This window comes from Pleurodeles waltl, chromosome 11 (genome assembly GCF_031143425.1).
Source record: "Pleurodeles waltl isolate 20211129_DDA chromosome 11, aPleWal1.hap1.20221129, whole genome shotgun sequence".
In the NCBI taxonomy this organism is placed as follows: domain Eukaryota; kingdom Metazoa; phylum Chordata; class Amphibia; order Caudata; family Salamandridae; genus Pleurodeles; species Pleurodeles waltl.
Window position 1 is genome coordinate 798,801,449 of NC_090450.1, and position 27,374 is coordinate 798,828,822.

General features: G+C 45.4%; 1 protein-coding gene across 1 annotated transcript in view; it reads left to right on the forward strand.

The window, feature by feature from the left end:
- RBM19 (RNA binding motif protein 19) overlaps positions 1-25,051 on the forward strand; it is a 478,795-nt gene extending 453,744 nt beyond the window's left edge. The window contains exon 25 of the mRNA XM_069214526.1: positions 21,602-25,051. The gene's annotated coding sequence lies outside the window, so the exon portion shown is untranslated. The remainder of the gene's footprint in view (positions 1-21,601) is intronic.
- The last annotated feature ends 2,323 nt before the right edge of the window (positions 25,052-27,374 follow it).

Consider the following 27,374-nt stretch of genomic DNA (forward strand, 5'->3'; position numbering starts at 1 on the left):
TTAATTTCCCATTCGGTATCTGAACATAAATAAGAATGACCAACAACCCAATCTACTAACCTCAAATGATAAATAAGCAACTATCTAATCAAAAGACCACAAATATGTTCAAGATACATATGATTATGTATAGAGATCTGCAGTACTAAACAAGGATATTTTCATTGATTCATGACCAGTTATTTACTGGGCATGAACCTGAGGTCTGTCAACTCCATGGCGTGAGCCAATGCACTTTTCAAAATTTTAAATGTGGAGGAAGAAGCTTTAATATTATGGGTCATATTATTGTCTGGCAAAAGCTGTAGCCGATTTCACTATTACAGTTCAACATATGAAAAGTCTTTGTTCTTTTTGGATTCTTTCAGAAACTTGTTTCAGCAAGTTTTCATACCAACTTTGAAAATTATCTGACTTTTATTAAGGGATTCCTGATGGCTCCTCTCTTCTACCAAGCCTCCTCTGTGTTACGGTTCGGGATATTTTTTCAGCCCTCCAAAGTACCCTGAAGCAGCCTTGTGCAGTATGCAATGGGCTGTAACCACCAATAATAATGTGTACATTTTCACTGTCAAGAGCACGCTTTTCAACTTAAGCGAGTCCTAGCAAATTTGCAGTAAAGTGCCAGACAATAGAGGTAGATTTGTTTTCAACTTAGCTTTGTCAGTAAGTTATTTTTGCAAAGAAAGAAATTCACCTCTCCAACCATTGGAGACAAAAGAATGGCTTGGTTTAAGGAAAATATGTTACCCCAAGGTATGTCTTTATTATCGGATCAAGAGAGAAACTTGTTCACAGGACTTTGCTCCTCAGCTCAGGAAAAATTCACAACAGACTCATTGAAGACTGAGTGGGTGTAACAATGTATATCTTACATCTTACACGGCTTGATATTAGAGCATGTCAGACAGCCTATTAATATGCTGAAGATATAAGCCATCTTCCAGCTAGGAGGTCCTTCCTTCCTGTTCTTCAAGGAAATAACACATAGGTGGTCATTACAACCCTGGCGGTCGGTGTTGAAGTGGCGGTAAGACCGCCAACAGGCCGGCGGTAAAAGAAATGCAATTATGCCCGTGGTGGAAACCGCCAACAAAGACAGCCACTTTAACACTCTGACCGCCACAGCGGTACAAACAAACAGCGCGGCGGTCACCGCCAACAGACAGGCGGGAGACAATGTACCGCCCACACTATTATGACAGGCCAATCCGCCACCTTTTCCGGGGCGAATTCACCGTGGATAAAAACACGGCGGAAACTGGAATCCCGAAGGAAAAACGCTCACCTCTACACACCCCACGAGGAACGAGGACGCCATGGATCCGGAACTCCAAATTCTCCCTGCAATAGTATTCCCGCTCCTCTACCAGAGAGCACGAACGCGGGTGGCGAAGACCACAGTGAGTTCTGCACCTACGACACAGGGGAGGGGGAGGGAAAAAACAGGGACATACACACGCAACACCCCCACCCTCACCCACTACAACACAAACACTAATGCAAATCAATACATCACAGTTACACCCCCAAACCCCCCTGAAGAATGCAAAGACAATAGAAAATGAGTGTAACCATTGTAATATATTAAAAGCAAGTAGGCAGAAATATATATATACACCATGTACAAAATATATACCAAGCATAGTAGTCCAGGTAGTCCTCTAAGAAAGTCCGTGGAACACTGGGACCACACGGTATGGGCGAGGCCCAAACAAGATTCCCGACCATGACAGAGAGAAGACTGCAGGGGCATCAGAGAGCAACTAAACAGGCACCTCAGTGGGAGGGAAAGGGGGGCACCTCAGCCGCTTGAGTGCACGACACCAAATCCACGAGGGGGCCACATGCCCACTGTTCCATCCTGGCGAGTGCAAAGCCACAGTCTCTCAAGTCTCTACAGTGGGTGGTTTGCCCACTGCCATATCCTGGGAAGTGCAAAGCCACAGTCTCACAAGTCTCTACAGTGGGTGGTTTGCCCACTGCCATATCCTGGGGAGTGCAAAGCCACAGTCTCACAAGTCTCTACAGTGGGTGGTTTGTCCACTGCCATATCCTGGGGAGTGCAAAGCCACAGTCTCACAAGCCTCTACAGTGGGTGGTTTGCCCACTGTTCAATCCTGGGGAGTGCAAAGCCACAGTCTCACAAGTCTCTACAGTGGGTTGTTTGCCCACTGCCATATCCTAGGGATACACTATTTCGAAAGCACAGACAGACTCCAGATGGTTTTGTGCTTTAAGTGTGTTTATTTAAGTGCTCAATATTGGAGGGGGTAGTAAAATGGTGAGGGTTAATGGCGGAGGAATGGCCATGGCAGAGTCCAGTCTATTAGTCTCACAGGTGCATTGCCCATTCGGGCATAGGAAGTGGAGCTGGGGCAGTTTCAATATGGACAGGGTGACAAAGTGGGACAGTAGGATGACAATCAGGGTGGTCTCATTTCTTGGCGGGGGTCTTGGCATCGTGCTCTGTCTTGTTCCTGGATCTCAGGGACCGTTTGCGGGGTGGTTCTCCCTCTGCAGGGGGCGGGGTGCTGCTGTGGTGGTCCTGTGGCGGGCGTCCTGTCCACTAGCGCCGGCGGAGGTGGTGGGCAGTTCATCGTCCATGCTAGTGTCAGGGTCCCCTTGTAGTGCCACAGTGTCCCTCTGGTGTTGACGAGTTCCTTCAGCACCCCTACGGTGGTGCCCAGGGTGGAGCTGATGGTTCTGAGTTCCTCCCTGAAGCCCATATACTGTTTCTCCTGCAGGCGCTGGGTCTCCTGAAACTTGGCCAGTGCCGTTGCCATCGTCTCCTGGGAGTGGTGGTAGGCTCCCATGATGGAGGAGAGGGCCTTGTGGAGAGTGGGTTCCCTTGGCCTGTCCAACCCCTGTCGCACAGCAGCCCTCCCAGTTCCCCTGTGTTCCTGGGCCTCTGTCCCCTTGACCGTGTGCCCACTGCCACTGCCCCCAGGTCCCTGTTGTTGTTGGGGTGGTGGGTTATCCTGGGTTCCCTGTAGTGGTGGACACACAGTGATTGACGTGTCTTGGGGACGGAGGTATGGGCCCGCTGGGTGGGTGCTGTGCTGGTGTTTCCAGAGGGGGGAAGGTCTGTGGTGGAATGTGACTGGGTGAGGGGAACCAACTGTCACGAGGTCCCCAATGGGCCTGGCTGGTCACCTCGATCCAGTTGGACAGAGCTGCTGTCATCACTGTGGGCCTCTTCTGTTGGTGGTGTGGACCCTCCTGTCCGGTGACGTTGGGTAGGTGTCCTGCAGGGGTATAAAAGGATGGTTATTACATCTGTGTGTGTCATGGTGTGCAATGGGTGGGTGACCATGTACCCCAGTGCTTGCATTTCAGTGTAGGACCTTGTGTGATGATGGTTTAGGGGGTTGTATGGGTATGTACAGTGGGAATGCTTTAGTGATGGGTGTCCATGCTTTGTTTTTGCATGCATGGCTTGGTGTTGGGATGGGTGGTTTGTGATGTTGGGACATATGTGAGGAGTTTGAGTGCTGGAGGTGAGGGTGAGGGTGGGGGTATGTGATGGCATGCAGGTAGGGTGGGGGATGTAATAGTTAAGATTTGTCTTACCAGAGTCCATTCCTCCACCTACTCCTGCGAGGCCCTCAGGATGCAGAATCGCCAAGACCTGCTCCTCCCATGTTGTTAGTTGTGGGGGAGGAGGTGGGGGTCCGCCGCCAGTCCGCTGAACCGCCAGGTGGTGTCTTGAGACCACAGAATGCACCTTCCCCTTTAGGTCGTTCCACCTCTTCCTGATGTCCTCCCGATTTCTTGGGTGCTGTCCCACTGTGTTGACTCTGTCCACTATTCTTCGCCATAGCTCCATCTTCCTTGCAATTGAGGTGTGCTGCACCTGGGATCCAAATAGCTGTGGCTCTACCCGGACAATTTCCTCCACCATGACCCTTAGCTCCTCCTCCGAGAACCTGGGGTGTCTTTACCGTGCCATGGGGTGGTGTAGGTGATGTGTGGGGTGGAGTATGTGGTGATAAGTGTGCTGATATGTAGTGGGGTGTTGTGTGAGGTGCGTGGAAGTTCTGTGGGTGATGGTGTTGTGTTCCTGTGGATGCTGTTGTTCTTGCTGGTGCTGTCTCTCTCTGGCTTTCTTTCAGAATTTTTGGTAGTAGGGGTTTGTGGGTGATGTGTGTTTTATATTGTAATGGGTGTGTGGGAGTGGTGTGTGTATGTGCATCAGGTGTGTGTATTTCGAATTGTCCAATGTGGCTGTGTTTTGTAGAACTGTGTGTATTTTGAGCGCGGCGGTGTGTACCACCAATCGAATACCGCGGTTGAAAAACCGCAGCAGGGATTCGTGTGTCGTGATAGTGTGAGCGTATTTCTGTTGGCGTGATGGTGGAGGTTTTGTTTTCGCCAGTTTATCACTGGCCTTTGGTGTGGCGGACTTGTGTGGGTGTCTGAATTTTGGCGGATTCCGAAATGTGGGTCATAATAGCTGTGGCGGAATTCCGCGGCCGCAGCGGTGTGTTGGCGGTCTTCTGCACGGCAGTAAGCGGCTTTTACCGCCAATGTTGTAATGAGGGCCATAGTCTGATTTAAGAAGTTAATAAGAACATCATGATCCTACTTGAATAAGCGGGTCCAATGACTCCCATCACTTTTAGTGTTTGGTGAATGAGTTCTGAAATTAGCCTTGGTATCCTCCATTTTGATTGGATTAAGGAAAGTAATGGAAAACCAACTTAACTGCTCTCATCACAGCCACATGGAAGCTGAATAATACAGTGCCAATGCCGCTAGTCATCATTGCAGATCGTCACCTAGGTGAACAGTTTTCCACCAAACTCTACTCTTGTGTTTCCCATGCTCATTTTGGTTAGTTTGGCAGTTGCGTGATACCCTTCTGGAACTAGCATCTTCCAAAGCAGCCTGTCTTGCAATCACAGAATCAGGGAAGGTCCTCCACCCCCAGTTAGTGCTTATGAGATTGCTGCTGGGCTCTAGAAGACCATGTTATCTAGCTCATGTGATCATTCATGCTTGGTAATGTCACTAACTATCATTATCTAAAACAGTGTTGCAATTGAAGTTTACTTGTTGCAGTGACTTGCACATATTGATCACAGATGCACATAGCTGAATTGTTTATACATAAGCATGTTGCCTAGTTACCATTCTGTCAGATAAGGCATGGAGAAGTAAGACAAGTTGTCTCCGAAAATGCCACCTGATCAGACGTCTGTATGTCGAGGCTCTAGTACGATCTATGGTAATCTCTCTAACCCGACTAGACTTATAGTTATATGTTCAAAATTATTTGTTTGTTGTCGCTGTTGCAATACAGCACTTGTTCAAAAATATATTTCTACACAGGGGGCTCACATTTGCAACTGGATTTTGATAACTCTTTCAAAGTAAGAGTTATGAAAGATATTAGAATTATCATTTTTTCCAGCTCAAGATTGACAAAGGTAATTCGAATAGCTGCTTGGAGAAAGCCGTCTTTTGGGGGGAGAGGAGGAATTGAATCTCTCACACAGTTGTAGTTTAACGCTTTGATGGGCAATTACTACTTTGTTTACCCCAAGTAGTGACTGTTAAGACAACAGGCCTTTTGCCAGAGAATGTGATTGAAAGGTACAGGCCTTAACAAAAAAGCAGGTAATTTAAGAACCCATTCGTTAAAGCTCAAATAATTGTTTTATAATTAAAGTAAAATCTAAACGACGACAGTTAGATCAGTCTATTTGAAGATACGCATTTTTGAGTAACTATTCTAAGGTTCACGTCAACTCAAATTCACTGTGAAAACTCAAGGGAATTCATTGTGGGTTAATCACAAGTGGCCGCTGATGCACCTTATCTTTCGAGGAGCACAGTTGTCACCAGCTGGAGGCTGTGCCTTTTTAAAAGCAGCACAGCAAGTTCAGTTACTTCGTAAAGAATGTAAAAGTCAATAACTTCCAAAATTCACAAAGTTAATTCTGCGATTCCCTGGCTTGAGATCCAAGGACTGGGCAGAGCCATTGGTCCCCATGTGTCCACGCTAAAGCCAGAAGATGGGTCTACACTTTATCGGGTGTCAGTACAGTACTTTCTGATGACACAAGGAATTAAAAGATTTTCACATTGAGCTTCCCTTTTGGACACTAGCGCACAGTAAGTGGGAATCGTTTTCACTACTCAATTCAAATGCTGTCCTCACTGGTCTTGCCTCTGGAGAGTTTTATGCTTTGCCATTTTCATCACTAAGGCAACAGGAGATTAGCCCACCCCCGTACCATGTTCAGTCTTTAGCCACAACTACCTCTCTTCTATAAATTACAGTAGTTTCCTTCTTGCTAGTTTGTCAAAGTTATATCGCATATGTTTGTGGCATGGCAGTCTTCAAATAGTGTTCACACTTACAGATATGCTCTTACTACATTGTTGGCCACCTTTAGTTATAGTCATGTGGGTGGATGGCCCTACACTGATCTCCTCTTCTGACCACTCCAAGGTTTACCATGGTTTCCCATACTTTGAAAACCATTGAAAGAAAGATCTGATAGAGACTTCTAGTTGCAGATTTCTTACCTTTGAATTTCCCCAGGCGTCCGTCTGGATCTGGAGATTTTTCTTCATGCAGTACCTCTGCGCGCCATCAGGTGGCGTCGGTCGACTCCACGGGCGTCGTTGATGTTGTGATGAAGTCACAGTCGTATATAGATGTCACCTCGGCACGCTGACGTCAGTTAATTTCTTTCTGTGCCAGCCTATGCGCAGATCCGGAGAACAGCTACCTCAGTCACTTTTTGGCTCCAACATCATTTTTGTCGACTTCTTTTTGACGAGGTCGTGGATGCGTCAAGGGATGTCCTGCAAGCCCGCGTTTAAGCCCTGCGACTCCTATCCGGATCTGCACCTCGTGTGTCTTTTGTGCCTGGAGCGCGATCACGACCCGAAATCATGCTGAGAGTGTCGGGCCAAGAACCTGAAAGCTTTGAGGGAGTGGTCCCTAAAGCTAATGGCAGCCGGATACTCATCTCTGTGGCGCTCACGGTATCGCTCGAGAGGAAGGTCTCGAGACTGACCACGGAGTCACCACCACTCTTCGTCCTTGAAGGCATCGGGACATTCGGGTCATAAGAAAAAGTCGAAGAAGGAGAAGTGTTCTTCGACTTCACCCCATCGTTCGGATGATGCGGAGTAGGAGCGTAGATGCTCTAGGCCTCTGCCCTCGAAGCCTTCATCTGGGTCCGCTCCACGCTTCACCAACTTCCCAGGAGCCGGCGCCACCCCTGAGTTTTATGAGGCAATGCGCCTCATTTTTGGGCAGACCGACCTACCTTCGGCACCCTCTGGCACAGGTCAGTTGGTGGAGGCCCCCTCGGCTTCGGCCACGGCTCCGTAGGGCTCCTCCAGATCAAATCTCGGATCCGTCCCGATGCCGGTCGTGCCACAGTGACCTTCCCTGGCGTCGGTGCTCCCGATGTCGGTTGGACCCACAATCAACGTCAATCCCATTCTCATGCCTGACGACCCACAGCCGGAACGACGTTGCTCGACTTCGATTCCGTTCTCTATCGGCTCTATGGGCTGTCCTGGGCCCAGGGTTGATCCAGACCCTTATGCTTACGGGTATGGATATAGGGAGAGTTTGGAGGGGACGCTGGACCCTGTAGAAAACCAGCTTGACTCTCAAATGTGGACTGGGTGAAGAATTTGGGTGATGCCAGTGGTGTAGACACCTCCCCTGACACTGGTATGCTCTCTCCTCCTACTGTGGCCACGGAGGAGGACGCCTCATACTCCATGGTGGTGAGAAGGGAGGCTGAGGTCTTGGACTTTGAGCTACCTTCTGTGGAGGTTAGGCCTAATAGCCTAACAGACGTGCTTCATCCAGGGTCTTCCATATCAGAACCCCTTCTTCCCGTTAATGAGGCACTGACGGACGTCCCAGCACAGGGGCTCCTGTGAATAGGATGCTTGCCAGCCGGCATCACCCCCTGCTGACAGACCCAAAATTCCTGACCCAACACCCCACGGCTGAGAGCCTTGTCATCCAGGCTTCATCTTCGTTGGGCACATTACCTGTCGCACCCCCGTTTAGGGAATCAAAAAGACTGGAAAACTTGGGGAAGATGTTGTTTTCTCCCAACAGTCTAGCGCTGCGGTCTGTGAACACCGCATGCCTTTTGGGCCGCTATTTCCATACTCTGTGGGATATGGTCACGCAAGTGCTGCCTAGAGTTCCAGAGGAGGCCCGGACTCTCCTTTCCGAAGCTGTGACCGATGGGAGTGACGCAGCAAAATTCATGATTCATTGTGGACTGGATACAACCGACTCTCTGGGCAGATCGATTGCATCGACGGTGGCATTGAGATGCCACGCCTGGCTGAGAACATCTGGCTTCTCAGGGGACGTCCAGCAATCTTTGATTGACATGCCTTTTGATGTCACACATCTCTTTGGAGACAAGGAGGATTCAGCGCTCACACACTTCAAGGTTTCCCGAGTAACTGCCCGGTCCCTTGGCCTTGCACCTGCTCCTAGACCCCAGCAGTCCGCCTTTCACCCCTTTTGTGGCATCGAAAGGGGCACCCAACCGTGTTCTTTCCCCCCTTGGCCATCGATCTGCACATGCTGTACAGCGCCTGTGCGGGTTCCCACACCCCTGGGGATCAGGGCGCCAGCGGGTCACCCAGCCCATCCCCACCCCCTCCTCAGCCTCCAAACCTTCCTAGTCCGGGGGTACACCAGGAACCAATTGGTGGCAGGATTCACCATCACCTGCCTTAATGGCAGTCCATTACCTCGGACAGGTGGGTTCTCCAGATTGCCCGAAGGTGCTACTCTGTCCCCTTCGAGACACCTCCTTCTGCCATGCCACCTTCATACAATCGCATATCGGAGGATCATATGGCACTTCTCTGCGACAAAGTCCAAGCCCTTTTGGCCAGAGGAGCTATAGAGAGGGTTCTGCTGCCAGAAGTAGGTTGTGGTTGCTATTCCCACTACTTTCTGGTGCCGAAAAAGGACAAGGGTCTTCATCTTATATTAGATCTTAGGTCCATCAACCTCTTCCTCAGGAAGGAGAAGTTCAAAATGTTGGCTTTAGCTCAGGTCCTATCTGCCCGGGAACCCGGAGACTGGATGGTAGCGCGTTGGACTTGAAAGACGCATACTTTCAGATCCCCGTCTTGCTGGCCCACAAACGTTACCTACGATTAGTGGTAGGTCACACGCACTTTCAGTTCACTGTGCTCCCTTTTGGCCTTACCGGTGCCCCTTGGGTGTTCACGAAAGTAATGGTAGTGGTGGCATCCCATCGGAACAGGTTAGGGTTTCCAGGCAAACTCGCCCCAAACAGTGGTCTCCCACCTCCAGACTACGGCGAACCTTTTGCATTCACTGGAGTTCACTATCAACGTTCCGAAGTCACACCTGACTCCTTCTCAGACCATCCCTTTCATCGGAGCTGTTCTGGATACAGTGCAGTTTCGGGCGTATCCTCCCGAAAAGCGAGTCCAGGATATTCGGGCTATGATACCGATGTTTCAGCCTCTATGCTGGATTTCGGTGAGAATGACTCTGAGGCTGCTGGGCCTCATGGCCTCCTGCTAGTTTAAAAGGCCAGACTGCATATGCTGGCTCTGCAGTGGGACCTGAAGTTCCAGTGGGCACAGCAACAGGGGAATCTCTCTGACAAGGTCCAGATAACGGAAGGACCTGCGAGAGACCTGCACTGGTGGTTAATGAATCAGGATTGGGTCAAAGGCAGATCCCTCTCCTTTCCCCAACCAGATCTTACAGTACTGACAGATGCGTCACTCCTGGGATGGGGCAGCCACATGGGAGAGGCGGAGATCGTAGGCCTCTGGTCTCCAGCGGAAACCGGGCTCCATATCAATCTTCAGGATCTCTGAGCGATTCGACTAGCATTAAAAGCATTCCTCCCCTCTCTCAAAGGGAAAACAGTGAAGGTGTTCACAGACAACACAACTGCCATGTGGTACTGCAACAAACAAGGCGGAGTGGGGTCGTGGACCCTTTGTCAAGAGGCACTTCACCTCTGGACTTGGCTGGAACATCAGAGCATTTCCCTGGTGGTTCAACACCTGGCGGACTCCTTGAATGCCAGGGCAGACGAACTCAGCCGACGATGCGTGGTTGATCACAAATGGCGTCTCCATCCGGAGGTGGGGCAAGGTCTCTTCCTTCAGTGGGGAGACCCTTGGTTAGACTTGTTCACCTCCGTTGAGAACGAGCTATGTAAGCTGTTTTGTGCGATGGCGTTTCCAAGGTGGCACTCGCTCTGCAACGCTTTTAGTCACAAGTGGAATTCAGTCCTCCTGTACACCTTTCCGCCCATACCACTTCTGCCCAGAGTTCTGAAGAAGATCAGGCAAGAACGGGCCCAAGTAATCCTGGTGGCTCCAGACTGGGCACGAAGAGTTTGGTATCCCGAGCTGTTGAGCATGGCCATAGCTCCTCCGATCAGACTGCCTCTTCGGGAGGATCTTCTGTTGCAGCAGCAGGGAAGGGCCACCCGAACCTGTCCACCTTCCGCCTCCTTGCGTGGAGATTGAGCAGCGACAGTTGACGTCTTTTGACCTGCTACCCGAAGTTTGTAATGTTATCTTGGCAGACAGTTGTCCCTCAACCAAAGCCGTATACGCCTGTCGTTGGAAGAAATTTGTGGCATGGTGCATCAACAAATCTGTTGATCCTCTATCTGCTCCTCTCTCTCAGGTCCTTCTCTTTATTCTTTCCCTTGCCCAACAGGGCTCCACCCTGCGCACCCTTAAAGAATATCTCTCTTCTATCTCTGCTTTCTTGAGGTTACCAGATCAACCTTCTTTATTCAAATCTCCCATTGTTGCGATGTTTCTTTAAGGCCTCACACATCTTTTGCCTCCTACCCCATTTATCATGCCCCAATGGGATCTGAACATAGTTTTAACATACCTTATGTGTGCCCAGTTTGAGCCGCTTCACAACTGTCCTTTACAGCTATTAATCATCAAGACTGTCTTCTTAGTTGCCATCACCTCTGCCCGCAGAGTAAGTGAGCTTCAGACTCTTTCATCTAAACCACCTTTCCTGACAATAACTCCTGACAAAGTGGTACTTTGCACAAAAGCTTCTTTTCTACCTAAGGTAGTGACACCCTTCCATGTCGGGCAGTCCATCACCTTGCCTACCTTTTATGCATCCCCATATCCCTCACATGAAGAGGAGAGACGCCACCGTCTGGACCCAAAAAGAGCGTTGGTGTTCTACCTTGATCGTACCAAAGATTTCCGGTTGGACGATCAACTCTTTGTGGGATATGTGGGTACAAAGAAGGTGAAGGCGGTGCAGAAGAGAACCATTTCTAGATAGGTGCTCTTGTGCATCAAAATGTGCTATGCTCTGGCTAAGAAGCAGCCTCCTGAACGTTTGTGTGCCCACCAGAGATACTGCTGCTACCACAGCGCTAGCACAGGGTGTTCCATTCCTGGATATCTGTCAGGCAGCAACATGCGCATCTCTGCACACTTTTACCAAACACTACTACCTGGACAGTCATGTCCGCAGGGACGGCTACTTTGGCCGTTCGATCCTGCAAGACTTCTTGGTGTGATCTTGGTTCGCAGCCCACCACCGGGGATTGTATTTCTCGGGTATCTATTCAAGGGTAAGGAATCTGCAACTAGAAGTCTCTGTGAGATGTACAAGTTACTTACCTTCGGTAACGATATAGCTGGTAGAGACATATACTGGTTGCAGATTCCTTACCGACCCACCCATCCTCCCCACACTGCGAACAGATTTCTAGGGACAGGAACTTCCCTTTAAGGGCCCTAGTTTTGGTGCACCACTCTGTGTTCTTCATGGCTCCGCACTACTGGCATGGAAAGTTGTGAAAAAAAACTGACGTCAGCACGCCGGGGTGGTGCCTATATACGACTGCGATGCCGTCACCATGCCTACGATGCCCGCAGAGTCGACCAATGCCACCTGACAGCGCTCAGAGGCACTGTTTGAAGAAAAATCTCTGGATCCAGACTGACGCCTGGGGAAATTCAAAGGTAAGGAATCTGCAACTAGAATATGTCTCTACCAGATATATTGTTACCGAAGGTAAGTAACTTGTACTTTACAATCATAAGCTTTTCAAAATGTCTCTACTCTTCGCTCACTATATCACTTGCAGAATGGACCACTTGAAAGTGCTGTTTCCACTATATACTGGGAAACCTACCAGAAGCTGTTCTGCGGTCTACGACCCCAGGCCTCCTACAAAAGCAAGTTTGAGTCACATATTTCCCTTCCTCTTAGCCAGGCCCATTTCTACCTCTTTGAAACTTGGCCTCGATGTTTGTCTTTCACTTTCTTTGAGTAAGGATCTCCTCTTTCACGCTGAGTGGTCCCAGCAGTTCCTCTGCCCTACCCACAGGCAACTCTGATGCCCCCACAGATAATCTTCACCTCAGAATTAGGCCAGGCTTCTCTTTTCAGCTGCCTTAGCAAGGTTTCTCTCTTGTAGCTGAGAGGCCAGAAATGAAACCCCTATATACGTAAGCATAATCACATATAATGAGCAGTTCTGTCAGACCACCAGTAGACTGCCCTTCAAGGCAGCCTACAACCAGCCTTTTCAAATGCAGTCTCCATGGTGTGTAAAAATCAGTGGAATTGTCTGCAAGCCTCCTGGACATATGCCTTGTTAATGATGCCGCTGCAAAGAGGAAGTGCATGAGGTTTTGGAGTAGAGTGACTGGTGGGTCCGGCTTTTCCTTTTGGGCTCCCGTCCTTCATACCTGAGCATCTAAAAAGAGCCTAGCTGACTGTATCTCATGGAAAGGCCCTTGCAGTCGTTCATCAAGTGGACCTTTACTTTGAGACCTACTTGAAGCCTTGTGTCAACTTTTTAATCCTATCTTTATTAGTTTGTCATATCTTTCTTTTTTAGTATCAATAACACCATTACAAACTAAAATAAAGTGATTCCAACATTTTTTTAAGTGTGTACAAGATCATCAGTCGTCTACACGGGAAAAGAGCATTTCACATTAAAATATATAAATTACTGTCCAGGAATAATGGTGTATAGGCTCGGTTTGTCTTTTATCTAGTTGATGTAGGTATCAACATCCCATCTTTCTTCTATGACCACTGCCATTTCCACTATGGTATGGCTGGTGAGGAAGAACGAGTCAGTTCAGGATTTGATGCATGTGCACCATCTCTCTCAAATCTCCAAATGCACCCTTTCGTAGGAATATATTAGATCCCGTACATGTGTCAGCAATACTCTCATCCACCACAGCTCTACGGAACACTTCAATAAACTCTTCGATGTCTCTGATCTGTCCTTCTACCATGGAGCTTCTGCACATATCCAATGATTGGCTGTTGTTCACCTAGCCAGTCATTTCATAAACTCTGCAGCCCATTTTCACATTTTGAATTTAGTTATGTATGTAAAATATGCCAAGGCCTTACGTTGTTGGACTCATCACAATCTGTTGTCTTGTAGTCTCTCTGTGCCCCTCATCCCCAAACTGTTAAATGTCTGGACATATCCTTGGCATGTGTAGGTACATAACCCTTCTCAGTTTACATTTAAGACATTCATCAAGTCTGCCAGAGTGTGTTGCACTAAGTGCAATGGACAATATTAAACTGTATCCATTGCTTTAAATTAACAGATATTATCAGGTACTCTGTACCTGCACCCCTTTGATTTGGAAGGGCTAGTACCTACACTCCTCAGCATCAGATGGGCACTCAAGGACAAAGAGTTCCTGCTCTTCTATATTTCTATTTCACTCACTGACTGTATCAGCCACAACACAGCCTTACTTGAAGATTTTTGAATATTGAAGATTTTTATTTCTGCACCTAAGCCTTACTCCAGTCCCCATCTGTAACCTCTATGCCATAACCCTATCCCACTTAAATTTCAGTTCTCTTCAGAAATCCACGCAGAGCATCCAGTAGAATCTTTTATTGAGCTCCTTCAATATACGTGTGTCCTGCAGCATGGCCAGTGTGTGAGAATTTCCCGGTGCATGTTGGAAAGGTCTCCTGGTATCCCAGGCTGCTTTGGAAAGCATGCTATATGGTAAAAAGTAAAAATAAAAAATAAAAAAAAAGCTTTGTGGTCAATTAAAATGTCTCTTTGGCCCTCTCAGAGGCTATTACCTGACTGTTTTTCTACACTATTTATGGCAATTTGAAATTCTGTGCAACTTTTTCCCAAATTCCGATTCATCTTCAGCGCTTAGAAGACCTCAAGCCTTGACCGAGATTCCAGTTGCCTATGTGGGCCTGCCCAGCCTTATATTTATTTTGATAATTTATTTATATGGTGACACGTATAGGGTAACCATCAATTACCCTTAGAAGTCGACACAAATCTTTGGACTCAGATAGGAGTGGGACACCATCCTAACAGTCAACATCAATAAGATCAAGTCCATAAATATCACTTTCAATTCAGAGTCAGTAATTTATACGCACCATGAACTATGTGTCCATGAATGACCGCACCAGTTTAATAAAGTTCAAACATTTATTGCCCTTTAGATTAACAATGCTAAGATCACGTAAATCAAATGCAAGACCAATTGATAAAGGTACAATAATAACACAGGTTGACCAAATCTTCTAAACAATTTTAATCTGGACAGAATATTTATCATTAAGCATTCGCCATGCAGAATAACAACAACAACAGATGAATGATAGAGACAGAATACATTTAGTTATCACAGGTAAATTATTTACAATCAAATTATATGAAACAGTCGAAATTAGATTGTGGCATCCTTAACTATTACTCTGATTCAATAAGCATGTTTGGGCTTCATGCAAAAAGAAAAGAAGACAAAAATGAATTTGGAAAACATCTGACTATGGCACTAACCAGAAATGGCTGTTGAGAGGAAACATAAAATCTGCAAGAAAGACAAATGCACATTTGGTTAAGCCTCTCCTAAATGGATCAGCAAGCAACAATGTCTTCATTAGTTGAGCATCTTCTGGTCTTCTTCATTGGGCAATGGCATACTAGGGAACAGTTCAGTAAAGTTTGGCCTTAAAGCATCTGAACTGACAGAATCATAGGCAAAGATCTAAGCAAGAGGAACACATATTTTCACTAGCTTGGTAAAACAAAATATGTAGACAACTGAGAACTACAATTAACTGAGAAGAACCGCCATTACATCACCTCAGTTTTGCTATCTTAAATCCCTAGAAAGCAACTAGCTCAGCTTCTAGGCCAGTCTATGGGGTGGTTTAGGTTATAGTCAATTACAATTATTCCACGTTCCAGAAGTATCTTTTCTTCATTTTCTCCATTCATGATTGGCTCATCTTCTCTCACTGCAGTCACCGGTTTCTGCAGTAGAATACAATTGTTGCATGTTATACATGAGCACTGAAGACTGTTGTTCCTGGGTACATATTATCTTATCCCACGAAGACAAACAAATGTTGCGACATAAGAACATAACTTTTCCACAGTGTGCGAGCTACACAGGATGCTTAGAGAAACATTATTTTGCAGTGTTAACACTTTTAAAACATTTCCTCTGGAAAATCACTAAAACATGAGGCCTTTTTAAAACCAATGCTAAAATATGAAGAGTAAAACATTTCATAATATTTAAACTATAAATCCTTTCAGTACATATGAATATTCATCTTTCAGTACATAAAATTATGAATAAACAAAATACATTTCATTAGACCGTTATTTATTAATATGTCGAACCACATGGTGGCTGACACCACAGTGATCATATTTTCCAACATGCACGTTTTCAGTTTAACTTTTTAATACATGTGGTTTCATTATTTTTAAGTGACACAATGTTTGCACTCCTGCACCTGACTTTCAACATGACTCTACAGCTAGTGAAGCAGGTTCTACTCATTCACTACAGTTTGGCTTTCAGACCTTTTTTCCCCCCACTTTGAACAGCTATGCTTGTAAGACTGATCAGACCTGACATCTCTCATCAGGTTCTTGCTTTTGTCTCTCTCGTGATTTTACTCTTAACGCCTACCTCAGCACATCTGCACAGGTACAACTATGCATTTGAACACTGCTTCAATAACAAACAGTCCTATGTCAATCTGTTTTTTTTTTTTTATCCAGTTACTCTTCTCAATATTTAGAAGTTAGAAAACACAACAGGCTGGGTCGTTTCTTTAAATTAGGACTGATTTTTGATGATTAATAAAGATCGATCCAGTTTTGATTATTTATGTTCCATAATAGTCATACATTATTTTTTTTCACCTAAACATAGCTTGACATTCTTTATGCATTTTTATTTCTTTTAAGAGTACTGTCATCTAAATTGTGGCAACCCAAATCCATGTGCTTTCCCTAAAAGTATTGTATTGGTGTTTAAGCAGCATTACCAAACTTAATCCCAGGGATGCCTTATAGAAAAACCTGTTTAGGTTGGCAGACATGACTGTTTGACATGGCCAACAGGCTGGTTCTTGAGAAACAGGGATCCATTACTTTTTTACTCTCAGATGCCAGATTGCCTGTCCGTTCTGGTAGCAAACTGAAATGTAAGACCCGGAAGATGATTTAATGTTGCTGTTTGTAAATGTCTGATAGAAACGTGTATGCTTATGTTTTGACAGAGGATTTAGGACATCTTTCGCAAGACACCTTTGTAGCTTGTGATAACTTTGAAAACTAAGGGCCTGATTCTTACCTTGGCGGTCGGCGGAGAGGCGGCGGTCGGACCGCGAACAGACCGGCGGTCCGAAAAATGGCATTCTGACCGCGGCGGTCACCGCCGCGATCGACCGCCACTTCCCCACTCCGACCGCCACGGCGGTCATGACCGACGGGCTGGAGTTCGCACACTCCGGCCCGGCGGTCGACCCAAGACCGCCAACGGTATCATGACCCTGCTTACCGCCGTGGTTTTTGGCGGTCGGGAACCGCCATGCGAACCATGGCGGTAGGCACTATCGGGGCCAGGGAATTCCTTCCCTGGCACTGATAGGGGTCTCCCCCACCCCCCACTGCCCCCCACGAGTCCTCCCCCCACACCCTCCACCCCCCTGCCACCCCCCAGAGGTGGTACAAACCCCCTGCCCCCCCCACCCCGACATGCACATACACGCACCCCGACATGCACGCACCCCCAACATGCACATATGCACACCCCCTACACACACACATACACAACGGGGGCACATACCCGCACACATACATGCCGACATGCGCACCCGCCGAACTACACACATTGCCCAAAGGCACAGCAGCACCCCCCGCCCGCATGCACGCACTCACACACCCCCTCTACACACCCCCATGCACGCACACATCACACAACACCCCCCACCCCCTCCCCTCACGGACGATCAACTTACCTTGTGCGTTGGTCCTCCGGGAGGCGACGGGAGCCATAGGGACGTGACCGCCAACAGAAGACCGCCAACAGAAGACCGCCACACAGAAGACCGCCACACAGAAATGTGGGTCGTAATTCTGGGGGCGGTGTTCTGCTGGCGTGGCGGTGGAGGTTGACCAGTCTCCACTTTCCCGCCGACCGCCAGTGTGGCTGCTGGCGGTATTCCGGCGGAACGCTCCCAGCGGTCGGAATACGCGCAGCGGCATACCGCCGCGGTCGGCGGTCTTTACCGCGGCGGTAACTCGGCGGTCTTGCGAAAAGACCGCCAAGGTCAGAATCAGGCCCTAAGTGTGTTATCTTGTAAATAAGGAGTCAAGGGAGCATGTATCTACACCCTGAGACCTTTTGTATTGCACTGTATTTTTCATAGAGTGCATGTATGTGGGGTGCTAAAGCACTTCGCTACATGGTTAGTATACAGCACTGTTTAGGGTGTGTGGTTGGAAGGGTGTTGTCCTTGTTCTGATCTTCTATGGGAAATGTTTTCATGCTATATGTAAGGACCACCTACCTATGGTTATCCTGTTACAGGACACAGCTCTTAACAGCATGATGGATGAAGAGGTGTCAGAGATGGACAGTTAATTTAGAGTTTCTAGAAAGCTTATCAGCTCTGCAGGCCCTTTTTTGCTATTTCATATGATACAATTCAGTAAGTTAAGAACCGCACAGGGTTGTCCATTTTGAGATTTTTGTTTATGATCCTGAGCAGTCATAAGTTGGAAGGAGGTATGGTCTGGAGATCTGCTAGGACGAAATTGATTGCAATTATCCCTTGTGTGGTTCTCATTTTCTGATGTCAGGTAGCAGTCATAGTATGTAGTTAATCAGGACCTGCAAGTTGTGGACTAAATTAAAGTGGCCAGTGGTAAGTGGCAAGTCTCTTTAGTTATTCAGTGCATGTTCAGTTGATGATGAATTGTTTATTGCTGTGGACTGCCTAAGGTGGTAGACGAGACCTAGTCAGTATGAGACTGCAAAGCAACATAGGGGAATAATTATGCAGTCTGTTTGAACTACCATCAACTGCACAAATGCTAAATGACATGGTTTAAGTATTTAGTGAGGGCAGGCAGGGTTATATATTTTACTTTACTATATAATACCCTGGCTGGAATCTCGTCAGCCCTTCGTAACTCACCTGGGCAATAATGATGTTCCATATATGTTGACTGTAGATTGTTCTTGAAGGAGTTCTAGTTCAGTGTTGTGGGTTGGTCTATTAATTTTGGAAAAGGTCATGTTTTCACTCTTTTCTGAACTGTAAATGTGTTTGTATGCTTTGAATCCTGACTGGCAGAGGGTTCCAGAGGTTGGCGGCTTGTACTGAAAAAGTGGTGCCTCCTATAGATTTCTTATTATAAGGCAGTATGCTGATTCATTGTGCAAACCTGCAGCACAGTTCCTATTGTTGGTATTGCTTGAATTTAATTTGTAGATATTGTGGTCCTTTTTGTTGTGGGACTCTGGACGATAAAGAGTGCCTTAAACATTGTTCATCTAGCTACAGTAAGTGGAGTGCTTGCATGACTCGTGTCATGTTTTATGTAGGGCAGAGGTGGAGAAAAAGTCCTGCAGCAACATTTTGGGTTAGTTGTATTTTACTTTTGTTTATGATGAAAATGGGGGTGCCACAGTGTAATATTTTGGCATAGTCTATCTTGGACTCTGATGATAGATTGTAGCTTTTGTTTGTATCCAAGGTAAGTTAAGATACATCACAGTGAATTCATTGTGCAGAAGGTGCTCTATTATCTTATTGACATATCTAGATCTGAATCTGTCTGTCTGATCCTATGGCTCTTGATGTGGCTGGAGAGCCTCAAGTTTCTTCGACCATAAGGCAGTAGACTGCTGTTTGTGCCTTTTTCCTACAAGTCATGATCTCTGTTTTACTGGCATTGAATTTTATGTGATTAGTCACCATCCATGCAGTTAAGACATAGAGGCAGTAATCACAGCTTGATTTGTAGAGATCTTCTTTGCCACTTATGATTTGAGTATCATTTGCATAGTAATAACAATTGAGGATGATTAATTTAATTAGGTCTGGTGAAGGTGTTAGATGTTAAATAAGAGAGGATATATGCTGGACCCTTGACGGATCCCACAATGTTTGGTTTGAGGGACTTATGTGAAAGGTGGTAGGTACAACAAGCTGTGCCTGTCTTTGAGGTATGAGGCAGTCCATTTCAAAATGTTTTAACATATTCCGAGACAATGGATTCTTTTTTAGTAGAATATGGTGGTGGACAGTCACATATGAAGAACCTCAAGACATTGCTCTTCAAATGAGGCTCTGTCTGCCCTCCCGCCCCAGTGCCTTGAGACCCTTATGGGTGAGTAGTTGCGCTCTACAAAAACTGATTGATTGATTGATTGATTGATATGCTGCTGATAGGCCCAGGAGCAATGAAGTGAGTACTCTGTTCTTGTCCACTGTGAATTTGAGGTCATGCCATATGGATAAAAGAGCTGAATCTGTGCCTTTTTTTGGTGTGACTTCAAGTCATTTTCCTCTGTGAACCTGAAATGTTGAGTAAAACTGTTCTTTCAAATATTTTACCTAAGAATGGATCATTGGATGTTGGGTGGTAGTTTGCATGGTTGGTTGGGTTAAGGTTCTTCTCCTTAAGAAGTGGTCTGATGTAGGAGGTTTTTAGTCCAGAGAAAAAATATCATAGTTATGGGGCCTTTGTTGAGTAAGGTTCTAGCTACTTCCCCTTGCAGAATGTATGAAAGACATCTTAGAACATTTTAAAGGTGTTGGGTCTGAAGGTTATCGTGACGGTCTGCTTGTTATCATAATATTATGTAATTATTTTCCCGACATGGTAATAAAATTATCAGATTGTGGAAGGATGGTTTTGTCTTTCTTTGTGGTGCCTCAGTGATTGGTAGGAGTATGTTAGCCATGTAGTACTTTTTTTAATTGCTCTTTATTAACATTTTCAATATTTCACATACAGTACAGAGGAAGATTGCATAATCAAGTGATGAAAAATCACAACATGCACACTATACTTAATCGGGAGAATGGTTCAAAAACTACGTCCGAGCGATAAGCAGGACATTACTGCAAAACAATGCAGCCCAACAAGACAACCGCCAACCCACACTCCCACCCCTGTTACCTCATCCAGTTAACATTGGAAGTAAGAGTAGTGTAACTGGCTCTGCGTGTCGCATGCATGAGAAAGTTGTGAGAGTGCACCTGATCAAATCTACAAGGGTCTAATTCATGTCTTATGTGCCTGTCATATAGGCAGATGTGCAGCTTCCTGTTCTCTAATCCTTCATCTCCTGACAAGTACAGTCCTTGCATACCGTTGGCTTATAATGCATTATTGTGATAGGCCAAAAGAAAATATCGCAGTGCAACTCTTTGCAACTTACAATCTAGTGAAGGACAAAATACTTAAAAAGAAAGTTTTTCCAGATGGGTTAGTTTTGCTCCTAATTCCCTATCCAAAGGGTTTTTAGTACCAACTCTTAAAACTGCGTGACTTTAAGTGTTTCTCTATTTGGCAGTGGCCCTTATAGGAAACTTTGCAGAACACCCCCTTGTACATCAGGTAGCACCATCTACCAGTATAACTGATTGCATATCACCTCTAGAGAGAGGAGCTAGTTATTTTCATCTGTCACTAAAAATATATTCAGATAAAAGGCTTAGGAGCTTCCTTGCTTAGTACTTTCTAAGCAACAAAGTCAGTACCAAGCCACATGCTGAAGGAGCAAAGTTACTTATCTTTAACAATCATTTTCTGGTGCCAAGGTATTGAATTGCTCGACAGATGCAAACTATTCTGATGTTATATACTTTTTCAGATCATATACAGGTTAACAAAATATTTACAGTTGAAGAAATCAGGAAACTGTGCAAAATAACAATGTTGGCCTTCATCCAGAAACTCCTAGCAGGGTGTCTATATTGAGTAACTCTTTATTAGTTAAGGAACTTTGTATTCTCTTCTTATTGCCACAGTCTTTGCTCTGTGGACCAGACCTCAGAAGCTGGCAGCTCTCATACAGCCAAAATTTAAAATAAAAGCTCTCTTATCCTTTTGCAGTACATACAGTATGGTAAGAGTACTGTTTGTTTGACTGATTCTTATAGCAACTTGTTTGTGATTATCATGTGTGCTAATGCTATAGTGTTACTAGGACAGTCTATCTAACCTGTGTCTATCTATTGTGTTTTCCTTTCATGTAGAAAACGTTCACAGTACTTCTTACTTATGCAAAGCTATTGTCAAAGGGAACAAGGAGTGCAACTGGAACAAATAGTTGTCCAGATCCCCTGCATCATCAATTGACATGACACTGCCTGCTAGCCTGTAAGATGAGAGGAGAATGGACATGCTTTGTTGACCTGGCCTTTGCCTTACATTTCTCAATTCCAAGACTGAGTGCACTGTAACAGTCGACTGCCCATGTTGGATATTTTAATGAGGACACGATAAAGAGGCTATTCATCGTGCCATCTCATGTCTCCTGTACATCATTTTTGCAACAGCAACCTTTCCCAAGTAAAGCTGATATTCTTTTAAACATGTTTTAATTGTGTTAATTTTATAAGCAGTGTAAATTTAAAAAAAAATCAGTGATGCTCCAGTACAGCCCAATGCATGTAAAGATCTTATAACATGTTTTCTTCTTTGATTTCATTGTTCTTGTAATAATTGACATTGTCTGTCATAATTGGAATTCATTTAATGTTTAGTAGCAGCAGTTGGCTAGTTCATTTCTAAATATTAGTAAGGCCTTTGTCCATTTACCATATTTTAAAGTGAGCGGCACCAAAATGATAGATGTGAAAGGTGTTTTCATATTGGTAGTCCAGACCATGCCATGCTCGAAGACAGAGCCCTGGTATATTTTTAAGTTTCTTGAAGATAGGCTTCCAAATCCTGGCTTTTTCCCTCGTTGCTGTAAAAAGAATTGAATTTCGTCTTAGATTATTGATGCCATTATCGAAAAGCATGACAGTGCTTTCAGGAAATGGAAGTCCATATCCTTCCAACATATGGATACAAAATAAGGTGGATTGTAGTGAAATGCAAAGCACAAAATTGATTCGGAATAGACTTGTGTCCATGTAAAGAAGATGGAATGTGTGTGATTTCTATTTTTTAACAGATTGCTGCAAATCACAGTACAAGCACTGGTGAGATGGTCTGCCATGGACAATATCTGTGTGTGTTAATGCATGCATACATCATCTAAAGTTAGTGAAAATAATATACTTGAATGACAAGAAATTAAGAGCACTGCAACCACCTTAAATGTTAGTATTATGCAAAAGGCTCTTGAAAAGTGGATGGAGCTACATTCCATAACAAGGACATGCTTATGTGGAGTAGTCAAATCTTTTCAGGATTTAAGCAGTGTGAATCTTGCTTACAATGTGGGTAGGCACAAAAACTAACATGCATTTTCTAATTAAAGATTGGATTGGCTTGTGTTAGAGCATCTCCTCTGTCAACCATCAACAGACTTCTGTGTTCAGTTAAACTATGATAAGTGACCTGCAGCCCTCCAGCTGAACAGGGACTGTACCTTTGCTCCCCTGGTGAGGGACCCACCACATTTAGAGATGCCTGCAGGCAGGAATCTGTGTATTGAAAGTAAAGCCTCAAGTATGCTAAATGCACTTTCACTACTGTTGGACATTGGGCCCACTCAAATGTTCTTATGTTAACTGCAGCAAACTCTCCGAACTACGGTTTGTTGATCCATAACAAAAGAAATTGGTCCCAAACGCTCAGCATCAGTGGCATTTTAACATTATACTCCTGCTGGTCATGCTCTCCTTGGAGATCCTGGAAGGAAACCAGTGAGGCAGGCCAAGTGCCACTGTGACCTGGAGTGCAGTGGAAGTCAGGCTGCTAGATTAAGGGTGTCTGCCATCACAACTGACAGAGACTCTGCCAATAGAAACCCAATGATTTCCCCCATTGGTAAATGGGCAAGGATATCTCAAGTTTGACAGGCAGGGAAAACATCAATTTATGGCAGTTCACCATTTCTGTAAACACACTAAAAGTCTGCCTCAGTGGTGTCTATTCACTGTGCACCAATGGAGGTAAAGTGGGTTTAAAAGTATACAGCTCTTTCTTCATACAGTTTGTAAGAAATGTGGTTATTAGTTGAGAGGAGTAAGTAGCCATCTCAAGTAATATTCATAGCCGTTGTCAGGGTGAACTCTCATTGTCACTGAAATAACCTGAGGTCAACGCCCTGGTAGCAATGGCACAGACCAGACAGGCTTGACGTTGGAATATGTGTACAGTATTCATGCAACGCAATAAAAAACAGTAAACGAAAAAAAGAGTAAAATTTAACAAACAAAATGACAAAAAGTCAATAAGGGAAACTGGAGATATGAATTTGTAAAGTTGTAATTAGAAATAGAGCCAAGAAGCTCATAGTGCCAATGATAGCAGTGGTTGTGGTAGAACAGTACCTAGGCCCAATTTGGTGCTGACCATGATGGAGGTACTGTTCAAAGATCTTATCTTTGGCTTTAGTCCACCACAGGAGTACACTTCTAAAGCTCCACCCAGGGCCTCAGGTGAGTCACAAGGTGACAGAAAGAGGCCTACAAGAGGGTTTAGTTCAGACACTGTTGCCACTGGTCATCTGGGCAAATGTAGGAAAAGGCCTCTTGTGGCTTGCTTGTTCATTTAGCTATAACGTGAGGCCAGTCTTTTGATCCTTGGAGCCTACTTCTTTGTCCTGGGTACAAGAGGGAGAACAAGTCCAGTCCTGCAGGGCCTTTCTTATGTCTCGGGCAGCAGGTTTTGTCCTCCTATGATCTTCCACAAGTCCAGGAGTGTTCTGAAGTGGGTGCCTGGAGATGCCACATTTATGCCTTACACAAGCTATTGGATGTGAATGACCCGTGGGGGTGCCCTAACTAATGAGATAAATGTTCCCGGGGCTAACCCTATCCACTTTTGGCATTTTCAAGATGGCTGAAGTCTTCTGCCACACTAAACTTGGGCTCTGGTGGCTGTATGTGGGGAGTTAACTATGGCAATTCTAGTGACAAATTTTAAGCAGTACCTGTACCCACAACAAAGTCAGAGACCGAAGTCTGGTAGGACAAAATCTAAGTTCACCAGACAGCATGTACACAATTGTTTTGGCATCTTGTTTCCACCCTTTGAAGTGCTCCCCAAATGTCCTATGAACATCGCCAGCAGCCTGTCAAACAAGCCTGACCCTCCAGCAGACTTATGTCTCTGATTGATGTCAACAAGAGGCCCACTGTGGTGGACGCCGGTCTGGCTGGGAGAACAAAAGAAAGGTGTGCGGTAGGCCTTAGTGGTAGCTAACTCTGCAAGGTAGGCCTGTTTAAAGTTAATCAAGTCCTTGAACCCAGCCCACAGTTCATCCTGTCAAAGGCAAAGCAACAAATCCCCCCCACTCATCCAAGGTCTTTTGTTCCTGTCCCCTGAACAAGTTAATACCCCATCCACACCCATTAAAATGCTAATTACTGTCTGGCAGAAGGGAGAGGGCGAAATGGGGATTTAGCTTCCAGGGATGTCAGGCAGGGAAAAAGTGACTTTATAAAAGTCCTCTTACCAAAATATGTATTATAAATCCCAATTCAACATTGACTTGAGCTTGTAATAAATGTTTTAAAAAATCAAAATTTTAAATTTGTAACTGTTTTCTAGGTGTAGATAACATGTATTAACCATAATATTGTATCCCAAGGCTTTCATAAGAAACAGCCAACCGTGTTATAGTGAAAATAGCTTATAGAGCTTTCTCAATGTAAGGATGTTATATGCCATACCTTTTAAATATTATGCACCCTACCTTATGGGCAATAGGGGCTACTTCTTTTTTTTTTTTTTTGTACCTTTATTGACTATTCAACAATTACAAACAGCCACAGCAATCGGAGACTTAATGTTCAGGCATGTTAATATCATCAATGACAGTTAATACGTTTGGAGAACCAAGGCTTTTAGGTAATGTAACAAAGGTGCAGGGAAAAGAGAAAAAAACCCGGACTAGATGTTTAACTTCAGTGAGAGAATGATCGAGGATAACAGACACTTATCTTACCACAGGCACAGCACAATATTTGGTTTCATTTACATCTTTGGATTATTATGTGGAGGCCACCAAGGTGTGAAAACAAAATACATTCCCATGTTGTTCCCGTATCCCAGTTCACATCCCTATCTAGGTGTGGCATCAAGAGTTGTCTCATATGCCCCGAACACCCCCGCCTCAGAGCTCACCGAGTCAGCATCATTAACTCTACAGAGATAAACCTGATATGAACCCCATATATCTCGTAGACAGCTGCCGCTGGAGAGCAGCTCCCTGTAAACATCTGATTGTTTACTATAATACATCATGTCATTATACCATTCCTTTAAAGTTGGCAAGGGGCCACGTGCCCAACACATGGTCACCCTTCTCCTTGCCAGTAAGAAGCCATTTGCAACCAACTTTCTGTCTGCACCGGGGGTATATCTGTTGTATCCAAATAGGGTCAATAATGGATCTCTGGGTAAAGAGTACTTCATGATGGCCTCCAGGGCTTGGAGAACCACATTCCAAAAACCTTGAATCCACGAGCAATACCAGCATCATCCTTCTTGCAGCGCATACATTGTGCGGTTTCAAGCAGTCTATATCTGACAAGTCTAACCAGTGAGTACTACACGGTATTAATTTATTTTATGTGAATTAACTTGTGTCTACTATATAGGGAGACCACCTGCGTAACTGAGCAACAATATCATTGTTGCTTGTCTGTTATATTAATTCCTAGATGTCTTTGCCCCTCTAGTCTGGCCTTTGTCATGCCTGGTCTGCGTGCCACCTGTGTAGGTGCATAGATTCTAGCTGCATTACGGGTAGGAGTAAATGACTGTAACAAGGAGGATCAAGCAGCAACTACAGGGGCTCTTGTAAATCCTTGCCTAGGAGTCTGCGCATAACCTGTCTGGCTCTATAATAATGAACATGCGTTAGCACAGTGGGCGAAGCGACCAGTGCAGAGACCCCATCCCAACTACACATCATGCCCCTATCAAAGTAGTCACTCATGACTTGTATATTAAGGGAACCAAAAGCTTTCACCACGCCCTTTTCTTGCCCCAGTGGGAACCGTAGGCACCAGTCTACGTGGGCGCATGGGGAATACAACAGCGAACCGTGCTGGCGCTCTAACAATATTCTCCATAAGCAGGTCATGACAATTCAGAAGTCGAAAAATTGGTGCCAATACACCAGTTTGCAGAAAAGTACCTGCAGCAGTGTGAGGGGGCCCGCCAAAGCTCGCTCCAATCGTAGGTGTGAAAGATTCCCCGATCCATGCACCCAATAGTGAGAAAAGCTACCCTGCGCTGCATGAAAGTAGGCCTCAAGATCCAGGGTATTAATCCCCCCATGTCGCATGGTAGTGTTAGAGTTTCATAGTGCATTCCTGGCTGTTTCCCTGCCCTGGCCAAACTGATCATTAAAGCACATGTGCAATCCGATCTTGATTACAATAACGGAAAATTCATGAATAGAAACAAGAAACGAGGGAGGACCACCATTTTCATGATGGCTACTCGGCCAGCCAATGAGAGTGGGGGTTTTATCCAGCATTTCAAAGCTTCAAACAGTTTCTGCTCTGCCTTCCTGCAATTTTCTAGTATGACTACTTCAGTGTCCATATGGACCTGTATCCCCAAATAGCAGATCGCTTCCGTTGTCCATTACAACGGGCATTCTACCTGTACTACCTGTACTGGAATTGTGGCTGTAGTGATGGGAAAAACAAGGGATTCATCCCCGTTTATACGGAGCCCTGAATGGACTCTGAGCAACGTCACCTCACAAAGCACTGGTGACAAGTTACCTTGTGGCTCGCGAATGTACAGCGTGTCATCTGCATAAGCTGAGGCAATTAACTTGAATTGGGGAAATGGAAGCCCCGATGTGCATGGTATTCACGTAGTGCACAG